Genomic DNA, 5881 nt, shown 5'->3' with positions numbered 1-5881 from the left:
GTTTATTTTCTCCATCTTTTCACTCAGACCTTCTCTGAGGGGGAGTACCTTGTACTTCAAGCTGAGTTTTTCACACCCCACACTTTTTGCTTATGACAAAAAAGGGGAGTACACCCAGTTTTTGATGTGTAAGCTGTGTTAGTGTGATTTATTTTTTTCTTTTGGAGAATTTAAGAGTTCCACCCCACCTTTATGACCATAGATGTGTCACTGGGCAAATACAAGGAATACATTTAACTTCTTCTGAAGTGATTTTAGTTTGACTCTGATACCCAAGACTCTGAGACCCTGTCCGTTGACTCTGAATACTTATGCGCTCTGATTATTCTAATTCATCTATGTCATAAGTTTTTCACTCTGAACTCTTATATTATTTAGCTCAGAATCTAGACTTTACTAACGTTTTTATCAAGTATTAGATTCAGGGGGAGCTAAGCTCAGAATCAAGCAGTGACTTGAATTCAGAATGAGCAAGATAAACTACTCACATCAGGATAAGTCTTACTTTATATCCCTAAACTCTGAGTGAATTCAGTTTATTGTTTAAGAATTGTTCATCAAAAATCTTAGTTTTGTCATCATCAAAAAGGGGGAGATTGTAAGATCAAGTTTTGATCTAGTAGTACAACTCTATGTTTTGATGATTACAAGTTAACCTTTTGATATGAACAATTATGGTACTCTAACGTGTTTTTCTGAGTGTGCTATTTACAGGCTCTGACCTCTATTCAATCTCACACAAATCAGAAGCACTGTGCATAAAGAGTGACCCAAGCAACGCTTTCGCAACATATACGTTCACTATGGACAGTAGAAAAGCTTCAGAAGATCTGAAGTAAATCAAGCTCTGATAAGGACTCAGCTCACTTGAAGCTCTGATGATCCAGAAGATTTGACAACCAAGAAACTCTGAAGGTTCAGATGTTCTGATGGTGTAGAAGACTCTGAAGATCCAGAAACTGAATAGTGGAAACTCTGATGTCCAGAAGCAAGAAACTCTGAAGACCATGTACTTCCCTCTGAGTTCAGAATCAGAAGATACAACGGTCAGAGGATCTGTGCTTTCCCTCTGACTCTGATCAACTGGCTTCACAAGTTCCAACATGAAGCATTCCCCTGATCAGAAGTCTCCTAGGTTTAAAGGTTAAGTCACTATCCAAGTACAAAAGCAAATGTACTTTCCTGACGACCTACCTAACGTTCTCAGCCACAGCAGAAGCTGGAATTTCAAGAACTGCCCTCCAACGGTAGCATTTCCATGCATCGTTCAAACCCTAATCCTTGGAGTATAAATAGAGGCTGAAGTTTGAAAGATGCGGTTGGAAGAATTTGCACAAGCACAAGCTATATTCAAAAACCTTCAAGCATTCTTTCATCTGAATTCATTGTGTTTACTATTAGCTTTTCAGAAGCAAATCTCTTGTAAACATTCTTTCTTAAACAGTTTGTTTAGTTACCTTTAGGAGATCAAGGTTGATCGGATCCTAGAGAAGACTAAGAGAGTGAATCTTAGTGTGAGCTAAGTCAGTGTAATTGTTAGTCACTTGTAGGTTTCAAGTGCAGTTGTAACACTTTACCTAATTAGTGGATTGTCTTCATTCTAAGAAGGAAGAAATCACCTTGACGGGTGGACTGGATTAGCTTGAGGGATTTATCAAGTGAACCAGGATAAAAATCCTTGTGTGCTTTTCTATCTCTTATCTTTAGCACTTAAGTTCTCGAAAGATTTGCTAAAATCTTTAAGGTGGAAGCTTTAACTTGAAAACGTTATTCAAACCCCCATTTTCTACCGTTTTTCATACCTTCAGATGCAGGCTGAATTTGAAATGAGTATGATGGGAGAACTCAAGTACTTTCTGGGAATACAAGTTGATAAAAAACCAGAAGCAACTTACATCCATCAGAGCAAGTACACAAAGGAACTTCTGAAGAAGTTCAATATGACAGAATCAACAATTGCTAATACTCCTATGTATCCTACATGCATTCTGGAGAAAGAAGATGTCAGTGGAAAAGTATGTCAGAAGCTCTATCGCGGAATGATAGGTTCACTTCTATACTTAACTGCATCTAGGCCAGATATTCTGTTTAGTGTACATTTATGTGCTCGATTCCAATCAGATCCAAGAGAAACTCACTTAACTGCTGTTAAGAGAATTCTCAGATATCTGAAAGGTACCACTAACCTTGGCTTGATGTATAAGAAAACATCAGAGTATAAGATTTTAGGTTACTGTGATGCTGATTATGCTGGAGATAGAACTGAAAGGAAGAGTACTTCTAGAAATTGTCAATTTCTGGGAAGTAACTTAGTCTCATGGGCAAGCAAGAGGCAGTCTACTATTGCATTATCCACTGCATGGCAGAATATATCTCAGCAGCTATTTGCAGCACTCGAATGATCTGGATGAAACATCAGCTAGAGGATTATCAAATCCTTGAGAGCAACATTCCAATTTATTGTGATAATACTGTGAAGGTATGAAAAACGGTAGAAAGGGGGGTTTGAATAACGTTTTCAGTACAAAACTACCACCTTAAGGATTTTAACAAATCTTTTCGAGAACTAAGTGCAAAAGATAGAGATAGAAAAGCACACAAGTATTTTATCCTGGTTCACTTGATAAATCCCTCAAGCTAATCCAGTCCACCCGTTAAGGTGATTTCTTCCTTCATAGAATGAAGGCAATCCACTAATCAGATAATTGTTACAACTGCACTTGAAACCTACAAGTGACTAACAATACACTGACTTAGCTATCACTAAGATTCACTCTCTTAGTCTTCTCTAGGATCCGATCAACCTTGATCTCCTAAAGGAATCACCACTAAGATTCACTCTCTTAGTCTTCTTAAGGATACTGACCTACCCGGTCCCTTAAGGAAAATCAAACAACTGTTTGAGGTTGGTGTTTACAAGGGTTTGCTTCTGAATAAGCTGAGTGTAAACTAAATAAATTACAAGATGAAAGAAAGCTTAGAATATTTTGAATATCTTGCGCGTGTGTTGCTTCTTAGTTTCTTCTTATTCTGGCCGCTTCTTTCAATCTTCAGCCTCTATATATACTCCAAGGATTAGGGTTGAGCGTTGCATGGAAATGCTACCGTTGGAGGGCAGTTCTGGAAAATCCAGCTTCTGCTGTGTCTGAGACTGTTAGGTAGGTCGTCAGGATAGTACATATGCTTTTGTACTTGGATAGCGACGCGACCTTTAAACCTAGGAGACTTCTGATCAGGGGAATGCTTCATATTGGAACTTGTGAAGCCGGTTGATCAGAGTCAGAGGGAAAGCACAGATCCTCTGACCATTGTATCTTCTGATTCTGAACTCAGAGGGAAGAACATGGCCTTCAGAGTTTCTTGCTTCTGGACTTCAGAGTTTCCACTATTCAGCTTCTGGATCTTCAGAGTCTTCTACACCATCAGAACATCTGAACCTTCAGTGTTTCTTGGTTGTCAGAACTTCTGGATCTTCAGAGCTTCTAGCGACTGAGTCCACATCAGAGTTTGTATAGCTTCAGATCTTCTGAAGCTTTTCCACTGTTCATACTGAACATGGTGAATGCGAAAGCGTTGCTTGGGTTACCCTTTATACATAGTGCTTCTGATTTGTGTGAGATTGAGTTGAGGTCAGAGCCTGTAAATAGCACACTCAGAAAAACACGTTAGAGTACCACAATTGTTCATATCAAAAGGTTAACTTGTAATCATCAAAACATAGAGTTGTACTACTAGATCAAAACTTGATCTTACAATCTCCCCCTTTTTGATGATGACAAAACTAAGATTTTTGATGAACAATTCTTAAACATTAAACTGAATTCACTCAGAGTTTAGAGATATAGAATAAGACTTATCCTGATGTGAATAGTTTATCTTGCTCATTCTGAATTCAAGTTACTGCTTGATTCTGAGCTTAGCTCCCCCTGAATCTAATACTTGATGAAAACGTTAGTAAAGTCTAGATTCTGAGCTAAATCATATAAGAGTTCAGAGTGAAAAGCTTATGACATAGATGAAAAACGAATAATCAGAGCGCATAAGTGATCAGAGTCATGGACAAGGTATCAGAGTCTTGGGTATCAGAGTCAACTTAGAATCACTTCAGAAGAAGTGAAATGTATTCCTTGTATTTGCCCAGTGACACATCTATGGTCATGAAGGTGGAACTCTTAAAATCTCCAAAAGAAAAATAAGTCACACTAACACATCTTACACATCAAAAACTGGGTTTACTCCCCCTTTTTGTCATAAGCAAAAAGCTCGGGGTGTGAAAAACTTAGCTGGAAGTACAAGGTACTCCCCCTTAGAGAAGGTCTAAGTTTAAAGAAAATGAAGACGATGTAAGAATCAGTGTGAGGCGATAATAAATAGAAGAGTTAATGCAAGGGATGAACGTTTACCACCGGTCAAGTGAGTAAATAGAAGGGTCAGTTACCAAGTACTTAACCTCGAGAAACTGTAAGAGCATTAACTTTCAGAGAGAAAGTGAAGCCTATATAAAGCGTTGGAGAGAAAGGTAAGCTTCACATCTCGAATAATTTTCAGTAAGAAAAATGGCATCATACAGAATGGCATTAGTAGAGCTCAGAAGGAAGGCGTTTGAGGAAGATATGTTCCTCAATATTAGGCATCCCGATGGTACAAAGACCATACAAGAGCTGACGAAGACACTGCTTGAAGAAGATCTTGGTCCAGAGATGGAGAAGGATCTGAAGGAGTTCCTCTGCTTCGTGGAAGAGATTCAGGAGCTTTGCCAGCGGGAGCTGAATCTGCTGGAAGAGAAGGAGACTGTGGAAAAGAGACTTCAGACGACAGAAGATAGTCTAGAAAGAGATGATCTGAGCATCAAACTTGGCAACATAGAGTATGCATTGCATCGTCTGGAGAAGGAAAGAGTGGAGCAGCGCCAAGAATGCAGAAGAATGAGGAAGGATCCTCCATTCTAGATATAGGGAATAATGTATGATGGAAAGAATTATGATGTAAACATAGAACAATTATGAATAAAACAGGTTTTGCAAACATATGTGACACAAATATATATAGATATATGCATATAGAATCACAAATGAACAAATTAAAGTAAGTAAATAAACAGAGTTTAAATAAAACAACGTTAAATAAAAAGGAAAAGGAAGAAAAAGAAGAGATCCTAAAAACTAAGGTTTTTCAGTACGGCGCAGAAGTTCCATCATCATGTGCTTCATCTCAATCAGCATGGATTCATGAGTGTCAAGGCGTTGTTCCATGATGTCGAGTCTGGATGAGCTTGTCGGAGTAGAGCTGGAAGGAACGTTCTGAGCAGCTTGAGGTTCTGGAATGGAAGCAGAAGCAGCAGGAGTAAACAGAATTGGTGCAAGTCGCTCTGCCTCAGCCTCAGCTTCAAGACGTTCTGCCTCAAGTCTGGCTTGTTCAGCCTGAGCTGCTGCTTGACGGGCAGCTTCTTCTTCTTGTTCTTTCTGTCGCTTGGCTTCTTCAATGGCTTCAAGAAGCTTGGTTCTCTGTTCGAGTTCATGAAGAGCCACCCTCCTAGCAAACCTTTGCTTTGCAGCCTCAATGCTCTGACTTCCCTCTGCATGCAGGAGCTGCAGCATAACGGGAAACTGAGCCACCAGCCAAGTGCTCAACTCGTTCCACTCATCAGCCACATTTTCAGCATTCTCACTGAGGTCAGTCTGACCGTGCACATTGCGGAGCCTCAAGGAGGCTTCATGATTGAAAATATTGATGCACTCAGAGAGAGATGTGGGTTGAAGGTGAGTATAGGGAATGATGGAGAGGTTGGGTGCAGGAGAGGCTGGGTGATTGCTGCTATGAGCTTCAGAGGCACCTTGTGGAGAACCAATGTTAATTATGGGAGCATTGGGTTCAGAGGTTC

Source organism: Lotus japonicus, chromosome 1 (genome assembly GCF_012489685.1).
Source record: "Lotus japonicus ecotype B-129 chromosome 1, LjGifu_v1.2".
Classification (NCBI taxonomy): Eukaryota; Viridiplantae; Streptophyta; class Magnoliopsida; order Fabales; family Fabaceae; genus Lotus; species Lotus japonicus.
Note: the sequence above shows the minus strand (reverse complement) of the source record.